This window comes from Pleurodeles waltl, chromosome 8 (assembly GCF_031143425.1).
Source record: "Pleurodeles waltl isolate 20211129_DDA chromosome 8, aPleWal1.hap1.20221129, whole genome shotgun sequence".
NCBI lineage: Eukaryota > Metazoa > Chordata > Amphibia > Caudata > Salamandridae > Pleurodeles > Pleurodeles waltl.
This window is the reverse complement of record NC_090447.1, coordinates 52,604,533-52,624,392: the sequence shown is the minus strand read 5'-3', so window position 1 is coordinate 52,624,392 and position 19,860 is coordinate 52,604,533.

Here is a 19,860-nt window from a genome sequence, read left to right as displayed (position 1 = left end):
GCAATATTGATCAATATATTCTAAATACATATGATAGGAAAATGTCCTACAAGCCCATATTGGTATTTTGTATGCAAGCCAACCTAAGCTCAGCCTTATTCATTCATCAGTTAGCACATAAGTGGATACAAATTTATTAGACAGACATGACTCTTATTTCCAGTTTTAAAGTACATGATTCAAATATATTGTAAATTACAAAACATAAACCTAAAAGATAACACTAGACGATACCGACACAGAACAAAGAATAACAGCAAAGAACAAAACAATATTCCCCCAGTACTCAAATACAAAAAGAACGTGAAACAACAACTGTACTGGTCACATCAAACCTCATTCATACCCTTTCAAACACAGACCCAGCCACACTATTATACACAATAATAAACATTGAGCATAAAATATACACAAGAAATAGTATAGCAAAATTAGATTAATAAATTCTTTAAAATTTGATAATAGTATAAAGGGCCACATATACACAGAAAACGTGGCAAAAAAGACCATAACAAATTCTCCAGACTCAATGTCAAGCAGGGCAAAAGTAGAAGATTCGGTGTTTACTCCTATTAGAAGACCACCTTCATCACGACAGATTGAACTCCGCAATGGATAAAGTAGGAGAACATTGTAGAAATAGCCATGTTGAATGGATACAGTAGCTTCTTATGAGTCGATTTCCTACATCACCTTTCTATGTGGACAGAGCCACATCTTATGTTTCAATTTCTAAGCACTCTCAAGTTCATGTACATTTTAAAGTACATATGGAAGCCTCTAAGGTAGATGCAGGCTTGGAGAGGTAGTACAGAGTATCAAAAAGCTCCAGTATTGGGAAGGTGTTTGGCTAGTTTTCCAGTGTTCTACATCCTCATGTATGTGTGCCTGACCTCTCCACACATGTTATGGTGAACTGCAGTAAATGCCACAAATCTTCTCAAGTGCTGGCCGCCGCAGGGTCCCATTCGTCTTCTCGTGAGAAACATCTTGGGAAACAAATTTCAGCTGGACCCATGTAGAATCCTTTGAACATAGCCTTTAGTACGCATGTACGCATGTGAAATGTAGGCTGCTGGTACATGCTTTCAACTGATGAGATTTGGAATTAGAAAGTGACATGAAATGAAAGAAAGTTTGATAAAGTGCTCGAATGCTTGGTGACATCTTGGCGCTGCTGAGTACTGAGGGAAACCACCACAGAAACAACATACCTAACAGAATAACCAGGTTTTCACTGCTTTCTTAAAAGTAATCAAATTTGGACATGCTTCAATGTGTAACACAAGGAAGTTCCAAATTTTTGCTGTATGTTAGACAAAGCTTTTCCCACCCCAAAAGGCTTCTCCAGCCTTGAGGACCACAACACTTATGGCTGCAGAGGAACAGAGGCCCATATTTATACTTCTTTAGCGCCGCATTTGCATCATTTTTTACGCAAAAGCAGCGCAAACTTAGAAAATACAATTACATTTTGTAAGTTTGCGCAGCGTTTGAGTAAACAAATGACACAAATGTGGTGCTAAAAAAGTATAAGTATGGGCCAGAAAGTCCTGGCAGGGAAGTATCACGTGAATGGATGCTTAAAATAAGTTGGCCCAGAACCATGAAGAGCCTTAAACCCATGCCCAAGGCTTTAAACTCAATACGTTTTTTTATGGGTAGCCAGTGAAATAACCTCTTGGATGCCATGGGCGTAATGGTTACGTCCTCGGGTACAGCACTGCTGTGCCAAGGATGTAACCATTATGTCCAGTAACTGACCCATGGCCACCCGTCCCCGGCGGGGATGGCAGCAGGAGTGCTCCTGGTACCATCCACTCCCCCTCCCCCTCCCCCTGGGCATCTTCTGATGTCTGCGCGCACCACATGCTGAAGTCATTAGAGGCCGCCAGTCGTGCTGGAAGCTATCTGCTTCCAGCGCATCTTAGGAAAAAGAGGTGATTTTCTTCTGCAGCTTTTTTTTTTCCTACCACAATTTTTACTGCGATCGTGCAGCAGGAATTCCCATGAGACACCAGGGATTTAAAAAAAAAAATATATTTTACTTAGGCGACTCCCCATGGGCACATTAGTGTTGGCCATTTTTGCCCCCTTGGGGGCAGATCGGCCTATTTTTATTCGGCCCATCTGCCTCCACGGAGGCAGAAACCACTCATATTCCAGGGATTATTTGTTGTGTTTGTTTGATGTTTGGGGGGCGGCCCCTTGGGCAAGGATCGCTCCTCTATGAGGGGCATTACCTTCGGCTCTTTCAGATCCTTTTGGGGGCACATTAGCCTATTTTTGTGAGGTCCTTCTGCCCCCAAGGGGGGCTGAAACCAATAGGCACCAGGGATTATGTTTTCTGTGTGTATTTTGTGTTTAGGGGTGGACCCTTGGGCAAGGGTTGCTCCTATTAGGAGGGAATTAATTAGGGCCAACTCTACTCCCTTTAGGGGCTGAGCAGCCTATTTATATTAGGCCCATCTGCACCCCAAGGGGGCATAAACCACTAGGAACCAGGGATTATGTGTGTGTGCATGTTTTTTGCCTGGGGGTGGCACCTTGGGGAAGAGTCACTCCCCCATGGGAGCACATTACTTTTGGCCATTTCTGTCCCCCTTGGGGGCAGATTGACCTATTCTTGTGAGGTCCATCTACCTCCAAGAGGGGCAGAAGCCACTAGGCACCAGAGATTATGTAGTGTGTGTTTGGTTTTGTTTTGGGGGGCGGATCTTTGGTCAAGTGTTGCCCCCCCTTTAGGGGTCATTCATTTTGGACATTTCGGCCCCTCTGGGGGTAGATCGGCCTATTTATATTAGGCCCATCTGCCCCCAAGGGGGCAGAAACCACTAGGCACCAGGGAGCATTGTGTGTGTGTATGTTTTTGCTTGGGGTGGTGACCCCTTGGGCAAGGATTGCTCCCCAATGGGGTCACATTACTTTTGCCCATTGGTGCCTTCCTTGTGGGCAGAGCACCCTATTTTTGTTAGGCCCATCTTCACCCAAGAGGGACAGACACCACTAGGCACCAGGAACTGTGTTTTGTGTGTTCTCTTTTTATTTGGGGGTTGCCCGTTGGGCAGGGGTCGCTCCCCTTTGGGGGGCATTTATTTTGGACATTTATGCCCCCTTTGGGGGAAGATCAGCCTTTTTATATTAGGCCTATCTGCCCCCTAATTGGGACAGAAACCACTAGGCACTAGAGAGTATTGTGGGTGTGCATGTTTTTGCTTTGGGGCAGTGGCCCCTTGGCCAAGGGTCGCTCCCCTTTGTGGAGGGTATTCAGCTTGGCAATTTCTTGCCCCCTGGGGAACAGATCTGCCTCTTTATTTTAGGTCAATCTGCCCCCAAGAAACCACTAGACACCAGGGAAACTTTGTAAAGGTTTGGTGGTGGGGTGTTTGTCAACTGGTGAAGTATTTGTATTTGTGGTCATAATGTTTTACTTCTCCTTTTTTTCTAGTTCAAAGATTTTGATTTCTTTACTGTGACCCCTTGCCGTTTTGGCAGTGGTAGACTTGAAGTTTACGTAGTTGCATGTGTTTCGTAAGAAAATATTTTTTGGGACTATTTACTCCAAATGAGTATCATTGCTGTGCATGAATGTTTTTTTTGTAAATGGTGTACTAAATGCAGGATGATATTTGTGTTGTCTTATGTGTAATTTTATGTTATTTTTCCTTTTTGGTGGGATATAATTGGTGGTTACTGTTTCTGTGCAGAGTAGTTACTTGTGAGTCTAGCTGTCTCAGGTAAGTGAGTGGTATTGTTTTTTAGTATAAAGGTCTTTGTGATAAAGTCACACTTTGTTTATTACTTATTTTACACAGTGTTAGCTGTTGTTGATGTATTTGTCAAACTACTGCTATTAGGAAGGATCATGACTAGCCACAGGATGACTGCTCAGCAGGTTATTGGTATGCTTTTTGAGTCTTCTTCTGACCATGATTATGAGACTGACTGTCCATTTGAGGCAGAGGAGGAAATTTAAGATTCTGGCAGTAAATTTACTGTCCTAGAGGAATCATCTGATGATGAAGCCTCTCTCAGTGCGGATGAAGTGCCTGTTTTAGAGGAGGACACTGATGTGCCAATAGTGCAGCAGTGTGGGGCTGAAAGACTTCCCAATGGAAATCCTGAACTCTGAGTTGCCTCAAACATGGAACAGCCAGCATTGCCTGACTTTACTGCTCTCCCAGGGTGTAGAGTGAATACAGAAAATGTGTTGCCTATCAATGCCTTTGAGTTGTTAATGGACAATATATTTTTGGGTGAGATTGTTGAGCAGACTAATTTCTATGCTGAACAGTATTTGAGGGACAATAGTGCTACACTTAGGCCACACTCTAGAGCTACCTGGTGGATTCTCACAAATCTGAAAGCGTTAAAGAAGTTCTTGCATTCAACCTATTTGATGGGGCAGCTAAGGAAGCATTGTCAGGAGATCACTCTGAGTGTGACAGTCTTTGAAAGATTTGGCCTGTCCTTTGAAGATCAGTTTTCAGAGATCTATCTTCCAGGGAAAGAAATAGCTGTGGACGAGTCTTGGGTCCTGTTCAAGGGCCATTTGTTTTTTAGGCAGTACATTCCTAGCCAGAGGGCAAGTAATATGATACCCCACTTGTGTGGGTGCCCAAAGCAGAGTCAGTCAAAAAAGGTAAAAAAAATTGGCTTATCAACTCCCTGTGATATCCCCTCAGTATCAACACATTTTTGGGAAATGCTGGGTGGTAGGACATTTGTGCTGGCACGGTGATCCTATGCAGAAATGTGAGGAAAATATGCTTTTTTAAGCTAAATTTGAGGTTTGCAGGGGATTCTGATTAAGAAAACAGTGGGAGATCCACACAAGCAACATCTCCCTGGACTGCACGGGGTGTCTAGTTTTAAAAAATGTCTAGGTTTGGTAGGTTTCTTTAGACGACCACTGCTCCCGGGACCAAAACTGCAGGTGCCCCCCTTGCAAAAACAGGTAGTTTCTGAAAAGATCATTTTAATGTGTCCACGCTGCGTTTTGGGGTGTTTCCTGTCACGGGGACTAGGCCTACCCACACAAGTGAGGTATCATTTTTATTGGAATCCTTGGTGGAATGCTGGGTGGAAGGAAGTTTGTGGCTCCTCTCAGATTCCAGAACTTTCCTTCACCAAAATGTGAAGTGTTTTGTAGCCCAATTGTGAGGTTTGCAAAGGATTCTGGGTGACAGAACCCAAGAAGAGTCCAACAAATCACCACATCCTGGTTTCCCCTAGTTGTTTAGTTTTAAAAAATGTATTGGTTTGATGAGGCATTTCCTGTCATGGGCACTAGGCCTACTCACACAAGTGAGGTACCATCTTTATTGGGAGACTTGGTGAAATGCTGGGTGGAATGCTGGGTGGAAGGAAGTTTGTGGCTCCCCACAGATTTCATAACTTTCTGTCACCGAAATGAGAGGCAAAAATGTATTTTTTTCCACGTTTTGAGGTTTGCAAAGGATTCTAGGTGACAGAAGCCAGTGAGAGCCCACATGTCAACCCATCCTGGATTTCCCTATGTATCTATTTTCAAAAATGTATAGGGTTGGTAGTTTTCCCTTGGTGCCGGCTGAGCTAGAGGCCAAAATCTACAGGAAGGCATTTTGCAAAAAACACATCTGTTTTCATTGGGGAAAATGTGATATGTCCACAGTGTGTTTTGAGGCATTTCCTGTAGCGGGCATTACGCCTACCTACACAAGTAAGGAACCATTCTTACCAGAAGACTTGGGGGGATGCTCGGTGAAAGGAGGTTTGTGCTGCCTCTCAGATTCCAGAACTTTCAATCACCGAAATGTGAGGAAAAAGTGTTTTATTAGCCAAATTGTGAGGTTTGCAAAGGATTCTGGATGACAGAAACCAGGGAGACTCCAACAAAACGCCACATCCTGGATTCCCCTAGGTGTCTAGTTTAACATTTTTTATTGGTTTGTTAGGTTTCCCTAGGTGCCAGCTGAGCTAGATTCCAAAATCCATAGCTAGGCACTTTAAAAAAAAATGTCAGTTTTCATTGGAAAATGTGATGTGTCCAAATTGTGTTTTGAGGCATTTCCTGTCGCGGGCACTAGGCCTACCCACACAAGTGAGGTACCATTTTTATTGGGGGACTTGGTGAAATGGTGGGTGGAAGGTAGTTTCTGTCTCCTCTCAGATTCGAGAAGTTTCCATCACCGAAATGTGAGGAAAAAGTGTTATTTTAGCCAAATTTTGAAAACTGCAAAGGATTCTGGGTGTCAGAACGCAGTGAGATCCCCACAAGTCACCCCATCCTGAAATTCCCTAGGTGTCTAGTTTTCAAAAATGTACAGGTTTGATAGGATTCCCCAGGTGCCGGCTGAGCTAGAGGCCAAAATCCACAGCAAGGCATTTTGTAAACAGCTTGGCCGTTTACATTGGAAAAATGTGATGTGTCCACTTTGTGTTTTCAGGCATTTTCTATTGTGGTCACTAAGCCTACCCACACATGTACCATTGTTATTGGAAGATTTGGGGGAATGTTGGGTGGAAGGAAGTTTGTGGCTCCCCTCAGATTCTAGAACTGTCCATCATCGAAATGAGAAAAAAAAAATTAATTGGGCAAATTTTGAGATTTGCAAAGGATTCTCGGTGACAGTCCCAATGGGAGTCCCACAAGTTACCCCATACTGGATTCCCCTAGGTATCTAGTATTGAAAAATGTGTGGATGTGGTAGGTTTCTCAAAGTGGCGGCTGAGCTAGAGGCCGAAATCCACAGGTTTGCAAAAAACATGCACGTTTTGAGTGTAAAAATGTGATGTGTACATGTTGTGTTTTGGGGTGTTTCCTGTTGCGGCCACTAGACCTACCCACACAAATGAGGTACCATTTTTATTGGGAGACTTAGGAGAATGCTGAGTGAAAGGATGTTTGTGGCTTCCCTCAGATTCCAAAAGTTTCCATCACTGAAATGTGAGGAAAAGGTGTTTTTATCCAGATTTTGAGGTTTGCAAAGGATTCTTGGTAACAGAACCCATTCAGAGCCCCACAAGCCACCCCATCCTTGATTCTCCTAGGTGTCAAAAATATATGGGTTTGTTAGGTTTCCCTAGGTTCTGGCTGAGCAAGAGGCCAAAACCCACAGCTAGGCACTCTGTAAAAAACAAGTCTGCTTTCATTGGAAAAATGTGATGTGTCCACAGTGTGTTTTGGGGCATTTCCTGTCGCAGGCACTAGGCCTATCCACACAAGTGAGGCACCATAATTATCAGGAGTCTTTGGGGAATGCTGAGCTTAAGGACGTTTGTGGTTCCTTTCCGATTCCAGAACTTTCCATCACTGAAATGTGAGGCCAAATTTGGAGGTTCGCAAAGGATTCTGGGTGACAGAATCTGGTGAGAGCCCCACAAGTTACTCCATCCTGGATTCCCTTAGGTGTCTAGTTTTGAAAATAGTGTGGGTTTTTTAGGTTTCCCTAAGTGGCGGCTGAGCTAGAGGCCAAAATCCACAGCGAGCCCCAGAAGTCACCCAATGCTGGATTTGCTTAGGTGTCTAATTTTCTAAAATATACAGGTTTGGTAGGTTTTACTAAACTACAGCTAAAAATCCACAGCTAGGCACTTTGCAAAAAACACATCAGTTTTCAATGGAAAAATTTTAAGTGTCCATGTTGCATTTTAGGCCGTTTGCTGTCGCGGGCACTAGGCCTACCCACACAAATGAGGTACTATTTTTATAGGGAGGCTAAGGGGAACACAGAATAGAAGAACAAGTATTATTGCCAATTGTCTTTCTTTACATTTTTGCCTTCCAAGTGTAAAACATTGTGTAAGAATTAAGTCATCTTGAGAAAAGCCTTTCAATTCACATGCTAGTATGGGAACCCCCGAATTCAGAGATGTGCAACTAACCACTGCTTCTAAAATCCATATCTTGTAGCCATTTGGAAATATGTTGGTTTCCTTTATACCTATGTTTCACTCTTTATATTTTACTAAATGAATTGCTGTATACTTGGTCTACAATGAAAACCCATTGCAAGGTGCAGCTAATTTATTGCCTCTGGGCACCTTGGGTTCTTGATGAACCTACAAGCCCTATATATCCTCGCAACTAGAAGTGTCCAGCAGACGTAACGGTATATTGCTTTAAAAAATCTGTCATAGGTGGAAAAGTTACAGAAGAAAACGTAGACTGAAATGGCTAGTTTTTTTCAACTTAATCTCAAGATTTTTTTATTTCAACTGTTACTTTCTACAGGAAAACCTTTAAGGAGCTACACAAATGACTCCTTGCGGAATTCAGGATTTTAGCTACTTTTCTGAAATTTCTAGATGTCTGGGATCTACCATTGATTTCACAACTATTTCTATCACTAACTGAAAGGAGGCTAAAGCACAAAAAATAGTGAAAACAGGGTCTGTCCCAGTAAAATTCCAAAGCTGTGTTGAAAAATTTGGTTTTCTGATTCAAGTCTGCCTGGTCCTGAAAGCTGGGAAAATTGTGATTTTAGTACTGCAAACCCTTTGTTGATGCCATTTGCAGGGGAAACACCAGATGCTTTCTTCTGCAGCACTTTTTTTCCATTTTTCCCCCCAAAAACACATTTTAGCTGTATTTTGGCTAATTTCTTGGTCTCCTCCACGGGAACCCACAAACTCTGGGCACCTTTAGAATCCCCAAAATGTTTGAAAAAGGATGCAAATTTGGCATGGATAGCTTATGTGGACCAAAAGCTATGAGTGCCTAAGTGCTGACTACTCCAAATAGCCATAAAAAGGCTTGGCACAGGCGGGGGAAATGGTCTGGCAGCGAAAGGGTTAACAAGTGCCTGTGCTACTGATTGGTACTTTGGAATTTGCAACAGTAATCATGCTGCTGCATTTTGCACCACTTGAAGCCTGTTAAGCCCATTTTTTTGGCATGCTTATATATAAAGCATTACAGTAGTCCTTTTTGGAAAGAACAAGGGCAGTAACCACAGTTTTTTGTAGTTCAGAAGGAAGGCAGGGAACTGCTTTCTTGATTCACTTTACAGTGAAAAAACTGAGAAAGCAACTGATTGTGTTTGTGGTCACCAGTTAGGGGGCCAAAAGAATGTGCTGTTTCCGAATAACAGAAATTCTATCTTTGAAGAATTAAATTTCAGATAGTTATTTCTCATCCAGTTGCTAATTTGCCCAATGCAGCTGTGAAAGACAGCAGCTGTCTCTTCTGGATTTCTAGCTACTGTAATGACAATTTGTGTGTTGTCTGCATAATATATAACTGAAAATTAAAAGGTTTTTATGAGCTTCATCATGGGAGTGATAAATACATTAAAAAGAGTAGGGCTCAAAGAGGAACCTTGGGGCACTCCATATGGCAAGGAAAAGGAATCGGAGATGACTTCATCCCAGGCCACTGACTGTTAGTGTTCAACAAGAAAAGATGTAAGAATTGCTAACGCTGTTCCTCCAATTCCTATGCTGAAGAGACAGTTGATCAATACATCATGATTGACGGTGTCAAATGCTGCAGAGAGGTCCAAATGTTGAGGGCTGCCTTTCCCCCTAAATCAAAAGTACCAATAACCCCTTCAGCAGCAACAACCAGGGCCGACTCAGTGTTCTGTTCACTTCCAGACCCATATTGAGCCGCATCAAGAAGGTCATTCATACTCAGATAGGCCATCAATTCAGCTTTGACAGGTTTTTCCACTATTTTAGCTGGGTAGGGGACTAGTTTCTGGGGTCTTCAGGATTATGATTGGGCTTCCTGGGTAAAGGAAACATTTATGATTTTCTTCAGCTTTTCAGTAAATATTCAGAGTTAAACATGTTATTAAAAATATCTTTAAGATGGTCACATAGAGTTTCAGGGACAAGTTCAAACATTTTGGGCCCGAAAGGAATCTGAAGGAGAACCTGATTTAGTAAACTGAGCCAACTCTAAAACCTGGTGCAATGAGAGTGGGAGAAGGAACACAACAAATACATGTGCTTAAGATGGGGGGTCTCATCATAGATTTTAGAGGCTGTGATGTTGTTTGATGTTGTCACAAAAGACTTCAGCGCCATCCATATTGTTTTTTACCTGAAGACTGACAAGTTTTTTTATAGTCGAAAAATGATCTTGGCTAGAGTTTTTAGAAATGTCAGTCCCATTAGTGAAGTAGGCAGTTTTCTCTGCAAAGATCATGGCTTTGCACTCTCGATAAGTTGATTATAATTCACTCTCTCAGTCTGATCATAATTTTCTCGACATATACGCTCTTGTTTGCAATATAGCCATTTCAGAGTTTTGTCCAAGAACCAAGGTTCAGATGGCCTATTTCTATGCCCCTTCTGAGTTTTAATTGGGACAAGTTCATGCAACACTCTGTCACACCACGCATTATAGTCTGAGACAGCAACATCTAGATCTTTGGCTAGCACTAGCTTTGAACTAGCAAAAGCCAACTTCAGGGCAGATGACTCCAGCTTTTCCAATCCCTGCCCTTCATAGCTGAGCTGATGAAAATAGTTGATGCCGGGTTGGCTTGGATGTTTAGTACAAATAGGACAGCATGGTGATCCAAAAGGTCATGGTAGTGAATTAATGAGTGCTACAAAGGGATTTTCCTTGAAGATCCCATCTAAAGTATGGTCTTCCGAGTGCGTATGAGCATCAATCTGTTTGGAACGGCCCACGCTGGCCATAGCATCTAACAATAACTCGGTGTCACTGCCCAAAGGGTTCTCAAGATGGAAATTAAAGTCACCCAGAATGGTGCAGTTGGTAGAGTTAATGCTTGATTCCAGCAGACGGCTGGTAGATTGGAGCAAGCCTTTTCTAAGTCCTCGGGACCGATAGAGTAGGGGACCCTGAAAAGTATATTGGTCGGTTATCTCTATTTGGAAGGGCAGTGCTTCACACTAAACTTGTGGGGGAATACCATAAAAGGCAGCATTAAAATTGTCATGATAGACAGTGACCAAGCCTTGCCCTTCTTTCCTTATCTGTCCTGTCCAAAAATTGCTCAGACTGACAGATTTGCCAGAACCAGGTCTGGGCCCGAAGCAGGGTCCAACCGAGTCGCAGTAACAGAGGCAAAATCTAATTTATGCGACAGTAAAAAGTCAGCAAATTCAATTTTATTTTTAACTACTGACCTGGCATTAGTTAAGGCCCATGAAAGTTTTAAAAGTTCAGTTTTAGTAAAACTTACTATGCCTGCAGGATGGGCTGGAAACTGACTGAGGGGCAGCGCTGGTAACGTAAAATAAACTAACTAAAGTGGGTGAAAAGATAACACATAAAAACAATATGAAAAGGCCCTAGAGTCGTTCACGATATGGCACCCAACCGATCACATGGAGCTAGGCACCTCCTAATTGCGGCATGCTAGTACCTATAAGGTAATTAAAAGTCTGGTCGTATTGCATCCATTTCAGTTTCAGACTGAGCAGTTCATTTGCAGTTTACTTCTTCACTCAATGTGAGTAATACATATAGCAATTTGTGGGATAGGCTTTCACTACCATAGGAAATGTCTAAAAGTAGGCCTGAAAAGTATAGATAATTGTCTTATATATACACACAGCTCTCATGCTTTAATGTCTTATTGTTTGCCTCAAGGTCAGTGAGGTGAGAGGAGAAAATATGGGGCCTGATTTAGATCTTCGTGGTCTTACGGCCAAAACACCATGGTGGTTGACCCAAAAAGACCGTCAAGTCAATGGCGTTCTACCCGACACAACGGATTGCCTTCCAAACCATTAGGCAGACAGGTTCCCGACACCTGTATTTAGATGTTACAGTCCTGCAGGTGGTGTACTTCCTGCGGATTGCTAATGGAGAGAGGACATCGCTGGCTCCAAAGGACACTGGACAATGGCATTGGCTGTGGAATACAGGTGAGTCTCACATTCACACACACACACACACACACACGCACACACTGTACCTTTGCCATATGTGTCCCCTGCATTAAACACAACCTAACACACTGCAAACACACCATTAGCCATTGCCATCCTACAACAACACAACACATACATGCCTCAAATGTACATCCATGACGCAACATACACACACTGTCGATGCTACACCTACACACAACACAACCAACACTACTACACACTCATCTACACAAGCACATGCACAAACAAGCACAGCTACACATATCACAACAACAGCCACACAACAACACTCACCTGAATGTTGCTCGCAGCAGCCCTACACAACATACTCAACAACAGCAAAAGCCTTATTCAAGTGGCCCACATACTGACCCAACCACGTCACCCACTACACCTCCCTCCACCGCAACCAGCCAATCACATTGCACACACACATGTACTGACCCAAACACACAAACACCTCGATGTAGAACATGACAGGTAAAGATCCCCTTGCAATATGCAAACATGGACATAGTTGAGAAGTGTGAATGTACCATAATTATGGTGCCAACATTCATTTAGCAATGAATACTTATGCCATAATGACAATTGTGTATGTGTTCGATATGTGTTTAGTACCAGTGTGTCCCATCCGTGTCTGACCCACTAGTGTTCCCGACATTTTACAAAAAATACAGTGACATGTATATGTCTGCAGTAGTCCCATGCTCAAGTCCAGTGACCCCCCAAATGTACACAACAAATGCGGGTTCCCTACCTTTGTGTGCAGCAAGGGGGGGCATGTTTTCTCCATAGTCCCTGGCAGCAGCAATAGAAGGTCCTGTCTAGTCATGTCCAGTCAGAAACAGAAGTAGAATCAAGACAAAATTTTAGTTATCAGCCCTTCTCCCCACCAATCCACCAAGTCAGACTTGGAGGTTGGACCGTCACTTTTTGCTTTAAGTATAACTGGGTTACCGCCGACAGCCGCTATTTCCTATGTCGCTGTTGTGACGGATGGAAATCCTTGGCGGAGTTGGCAAGACTTGAGCGGTTTAAAGTCTATGAGACTGCTAACATTTTAATATGGCAGGCGGACTGCCAAAGTGGTGGATGGGTGCATAGGTTTTTAACCAGAAAACTGATGGCGGGGCTGCTACCACCAACATCTCAATCAGCCTAAATCAATCTAAATGTTCTGAAAGGAAATTTGCTCACCCATGCTTCCAAAACAGAGATATCTGAAACCTCACAGAGTTACGAACCAGATTATCACAGAGTTGATGCAGGAAAAGTGTGTTTGGAGTTGGGTATAAGGCAACTGCAACATACTATGTCTAAAGAAAAGTGTACAGTCCTGTATTACATCTTGGAAGATCAAACGTCTTGGACACACCATTTACAATGCATGCAAAAAGTGGGATGATGGTATGGCAACTGAAGTGACAAGATTTAAGTTTACAAAATGACATGAACAATTATTTTTTCACTGAACTTCTCAACTCAATCTGTACATGGGAAAGAAACACCATATGAGTAGTAGAAAAAGAAGAAACAGTAGTTTTCGTTGGAGAAAAGTATTCAGCAGAGTCTGTTATGATCTGTTTAAATCATACAAAATTAAGTCTGAAACCAGACTGAAAAGTACAGGAAAATGTGTAATGTGTACACATGTGTCATACATTAACCTGTTATGGTTTGTGTGATGATTACCATAGGTGAGAGAAGGGAATGTAGCATAAAAGTGAAGGTGTTTGTTGCAGCCTCATAAACCAAGTAGTCTGAAACTATACAATCGAAGACATAAGGCAACTACAGCACTGAAGACTGCTAAGTATGTGATGTACAGCTTTAGCATGGTTTGGAGTTGAGTCTGAGGCAGCCGCAACATATTCTTACTAAGGAAATACTTTCTATATTATATCTTGATGAAGCAATTTTAGTAGATGGCACTGTAAGACATCTGAAGACAAGGACAGCGAACATCCCATGGGCAACCAATACCTCAGGAGCAGCCACTCCCTTGTTGTGCACAGCCTTCACCCTGTGCCAACTTCCTGCTGACAGTCAATTGTCTGTGGTTGACCAACCCCACACACTTGGACAGCCCCCTACTGTGCCCTTTCTTCACCTTTCACTTAGGAACATTCATTTTTATTTTTTTATTTTTTGACATTGCATTGTGTTCATTCATATTTTAAACTATTTTAAATAATTTAATTTTGTTTTCTGTGGACCTTTATCTCTATTTGCAGTCTTTGTCTCTATTATTTACTAAGTATCAGTTGTTGGCCCTGTGTGGTGCTGTCACATTGGCTCTCATTGTACCAATGAGGCTGCTGGATTTGGGTGGTAGCATCACCTGAATTGTGGGGACCTGAGTCGAATCCCACATCATGTGACAACTGTTGGTCTAATCCATTTCCAGCCATTCAGCAGCACTTCACCTATTCCAGAGTGCATGGGTGATTTTTGGCAACCCGGTGCATGACATTGTGACTTCTCAGCGAAATCGTGGAGGATCAGCCCACATCCTTTTCTCTCAGTTACATTTGCCTTACACATGCAAAGATAAACAGAGGCAGGGAATGGTTCAATACGGTTTATTGTGTCAGCTGCGTCTTAAATAATATAGTATAAAATGCAATAATTAGGATGATGAAACATACTAGAAGCAAACCTTTGGTGTTCATTCGAAAAGGCACCAGAGGCATCGAAACATAGGCTGCACACAATCCAAACCCAGTCTGAATGACAGACACCAATTACACTCCAGTTCTCCCAGGAGTGATGCTCTGAAATACTGCATCATGTGTTCATGACACAGTTGCGCTGGTGGAAGTACCATCAGTCCTCCCAGTTGATGCGATGGGACATCCATTTCAAATTGAAAACAGCAAGATGCCACCTATTATAGCCAAAGTAATTGGAAATCCTATAAAAATACTCAAAAATATTGAGTGTATGGCTGAATGTATAAAGCCAAACTTAGAGGAGAAGGTTCTAATGAACCCAGACCCAATCCCTGAAGTACAAGACACATTAAAAAATTGTCCCACAAATTCAACAAAGTGTCCTGGAAAGTTAGTATTTAATAGGGACTGTATCTCTGTAGATGACCTCGCCATTTCCAGTGCAGGTCTTATGTGCAGATGTCAGTGCCACATGTTTTTTAAACAATAGAGCTTTTAGTCTGCTTAACTTGTCAAAATTCACATTTGAAGTAGCAATGTGAGTGCACATGTCTGCTACTTTTGTCTGCTGTGTGGGGGGGGGGGAAGAACTTAGCCACAGCAATTTAGGGCACCAAAACTGCATAAGCAATTCCGGCTTGCATTCCACAATAGCTCTCACTATTAGGAAGTGCATAGCATCCATTAGAAAGCACCTGGAACGCTGGTCTTTTCAAAGGAAGTGGAACTCCCTTCTAAATGCAAGCTAAATTTGCTGCCAAAGCATTGCATGCTCCAGGCAAGGACAGTTGCTTAAAAACCATTGAATGGCTCACAAAAGTCTCCATTCACTACCGCTAAAAAAGACCTCTTTCATGCCACTGGGACATTTGTGCGAAAAGGGTAGCTCCCACAGCTCATGAATGTAACTGTCTGCTAGCCTTTCATATCTGCCCACTGGAATGTGTTTTAAGCAGGATGTGGATTGCAGGGTTGAAACGTGTAGATTGAAGTAACCCCATGTATCAAACATTCAGAAAATGGCATTTCAGGCACAGTAAAAGGGAACTTTTCTTACATTTCAATGTTTAGCAGAACATAAGTTGCTTCCTACTTAGCCATTATTTGTTGCTGTTGCGTCAAATTAAATGCTGAAAAAATATCACTTGCGCTGACATGTTGCCAGGGAACAGGACCAAATTTCAATGTTTGGAGTGTCCAACCTAACTGCATAATGGACCTTAGTTGGATCTGTCCCTGTTGTAAAAATGACATGTTGCTTTGTACAATGTCTATTGCAGATGAAACAATGTGGTTTAAATTGTATATGTGGTTGGAGAAGGTGTTAATCTCATTATCTATAATGTCTAATGCTTTCTGTACATTTTCCTGATCTATTTGCCTTAACCGGGCAGCGGTTTCTTGTTGAGATAGTTTTCAAATGTCATTATAAACTACATATAAGAAGCACGTTCTACGTTATCTTCTCAGGCCTAACAGGAAATCCTGCAAGTCTGTGTTGTTTGACAGGAGACTGATGTGTTCTTTAACAGCATCTAGTGCTGGCATAATTTCCATACGCTGTATGTTGTTACTCTACCCGAATGATGACACATAGCGAGGGTCTGGTCGGTTCATTCTAAAACCCCCAGTAGAGTTTACAAAACACTCATGACAACCATTTGTATCCACTGACCACAACAACCACCCACTAGGATGTGAAAGAGATGTATTAAATCTTCCATTTTGGACCCACCCATCGAGCTGATCTTCAGTTGCATTGATATATTTTTGCCATTTGTTAAATTTAGCAGGGACAGGGATACTGGGCACATTCAATTCCTTAGTTTTCACCAAACCTAAAATACTTTTCTGTTGCACAGTTTCAATTAGAAATATAATTTGAACAGGTATAAGGCATGCTCTAAATAAAGTTTGCTTTTCCCTTAATTGCCAATTTTTCGTTCCCCACACACTCTTTAAGTCAATCGACTTATGCCAATATTCATAGCCCTCTATAGCCCACCGGAAAACAAAGGAATCAGAACAAATCAATTTTGTGGCAGTCAAAAAATAATGTGCATTTCCATTATTGGCAATTTAAAATAATACAACTCAGCATTTTTGATGTTGTGCCCAGAAACATTTGCAAACTTTTCAGAGTATGTTTTAAAACTCCCCACTGGTGGAGTTGGAAAATGTTCCCATTGTGTGTAATAAAAAATAGTCTTTGTGGTATTTGCTTTATGAATGAAATGATATCCATAATAATTGTAACAGAACATTTCTCCATAATTTTCTTTTGCTTGATAAATGCCTTCACTTTCAAATACAGTAAAATACTCTAGTTCAGATAACATAGAATCAACTATTTTTACAACCCAATCATCAGAAACAAATATGGAATTTGAATAACTTCTGTCGGGCTACATATATCAAAAGATACTTTATCCCAAACAATACTATCAAGAATTGGTATAGGTGAAATGATCATTATGGACAAGTCTCTGCGGACCTTATGGGTGGAAAAATGTGGTTTTAAGACATCACCACCAGTTCAACTATAGAGCATTCACGATGGTAACGACTATATATTAATAAGAAAAAAATGCTGAAAAAGCCCAAACCATAGAAGGAAGACAAGTACAGATAAAAAGAGCCACAGATAGTTCCATGAACTAATGAAACAATACATTTTGAGCCAATATATCTGCTTACGTGCTCTTGACAGTGTTGTTTCAGAAGAGTCAGGTGAGTGGGTAAAGGAATCATTGACGTCAGCAAAATATCGAGAAGCAGTTCATGCAAAAACAGGAGGTTGAGGATCACACGATCACTCACCCCTGGTATTGTTACTAGGGCAGTGTTTAGGCAAGATATGCGGTAGGAATACTTTGCAGGGTTTGCCTTTGGCAAGGGCTTGCTTTCAGCTGAAGCTTTCACAGCAGCCAATGTTTCATCATCCAACCTCTTCCATTAACTAGTTATTGCAGCAACAGAAGACATAGTTACTGCTGATTTGGCCGTTTCATCAGCCAAGGTATTACCTGTAACGTGTATTCCAACGCGTTGATGTCCCAATGTATGAACTACATGGACATCGGTTAGCGTTTCTTTCAGATCCACTACTGTCCCCCACAGTAGTCTGTGTTTGATGATGTTGCCTTTTGAACCCTTGAAAGCATTCTGGCGCCAGTAATGCAGATTCATTGAAGGACTGGACACAATAGTACAACTCACAGACAATTAATGTTAACTGTCCTGGATCTGTGTGTTCTAGTGCCATCAACAGAGCCTTGAGGTCTGCTGATTGTGCAGTGCAGGCTCCTAAGGTCTCCATATAGGTATATTGTGGATGGAATTCACCATCTTTCATGTATCCACTCACAACTGCAGAAGCAGTGGAGTGTTGATGTTTGGTGCCTACTGCTGGTTGGGCTGAGCCATTAGTGTACATAGTTGTTTGATATTGTTCAAGAGGCAAAGTGTTCATTGGAACTGGGTATTCTAGTTCATATTTGAGAAATTCTTGAGTTTGTTAACTCAGGGTCAAAAACATAATCAACACCAGTAGCTGTCAGAGACGTTGCCCATTGAATCCAAAGCTGATGTAGTGCCTTGGCATTAGGAATGCTGGCTTTTGTGACAGCCTTGAGGGCTGGGATCGTAAATAAGATGATAATGCGTTTCTCCAGGGCCAGAGGTCTCTCTTTAATGACGGCCATCTAAACAGCAGTCAGATTGTTTTCTGTGGGAGCAAAGCATTGTTCAGCTGTGGAACACAGGTGTGATTTGTATGCCGTAGGGATGGTATCACCCCAATTAAATGCTACATAGGTGAAACCAATGTTACCAGCAATTACTCTGATGACCAAATGTGTTTTGTTGTCTCTTGTGTGTAGGTATATAGATGCAAGCATGTCCTGTTGAAATGCTCAGAGAATGTGCGTGTGTTCCACTGTCCAATATTTACTTGAAAAGTCTGGATGTGCTAAGTGATATTGGTGGTCATTCTGACCTCGGCGGTAAAAGGCGCCTACCGCCGGTCAGAAATCCTCCATAATTCCGCCGCGGTAACCAGCCACGGTCATTCTGACCCGCAGCAGCCAAACCTCCGAAAATCCGACAGCCACAACAGACCGCCAGACCAGCGGTCGGCGGAAAAGTGGAGGTGATCAAACCTCCACCGTCACGCCAACAGAAATACGCCCATGCCATTACGACCCACGAATCCACGCGGCGGTCTTTCAAACGCGGTTTTCCATTGGCGGTACACACCGCCGCGGTCAGAATACACACAAACGAACAAAACTCAGCCACATTGGCCGATTTGAATTCCACACACCTGATACACATACACACACCACTCCCACACACACAATACAATATAAAACACACACCCACATCACCCACTAACCCCTACGACCAAAAATTCAGAAGGAAGCACTGAGAGACACATCAGCGATCACAGAATACCATCACACAGAGGCACACTACACCATCACCCACACAATATCCACACACAAAACAACACACACCACCACACTCAACACACTTAACTACACATACTCCACCCCACACATCATACACACCACTCCATGGCACCCCAAAGACACCCCCGCTTCTCAGACGAAGAACTCAGGGTCATGGTGGAGGAAATCGTTCGGGTAGAGCCCCAGCTCTTCGGCACACAGGTCCAATACACCAGCATTGCCCGGAGGACAGAGCTATGGCAGAGGATTGTCGACAGGGTCAACGCTGTGGGAGAGCACCCCAGAAATCGGGAAGACATCAGGAAGCGATGGAACGACCTACGGGGGAAGGTGCGTTCCATGGTATCCAGGCACAACATCGCCGTGCAGAAGACTGGTGGAGGACCCCCACCTCAACCCCCACAATTTACAACATGGGAGGAGGAAGTCTTGAACATCCTGCATCCTGACGGCCTCGCAGGAGTCGGCGGAGGAATGAATACTGGTAAGTTGAAGCTTCAATACTGCTTCCCCCCCACCTGCATGCCAAATCATACCCCAACCCTCACCCCCATCCTCGAACCCCACCCTCACCCCCACCCCCATCCTCACCCCCACCCTCACCCCCACCACCATCCTCACCCCCACCACCATCCTCACCCCCACCCCCAGCACACCTATTCCCTGCCAATGTCTCACCATCACAACCCACACATCCCAAAACCTAGGCCTGCATGCGTCCACTAAGCATGGACACCCATCACCAAAGCATGCCCAATGCATATACACATCCCCCCCACAAGCCACCCTCACCAAAGCCCCCACACACGAATGCCAGCACTTGGGGACACGGGAACCCACAGATACACCCATATGCCACACATTGAAACTATAAC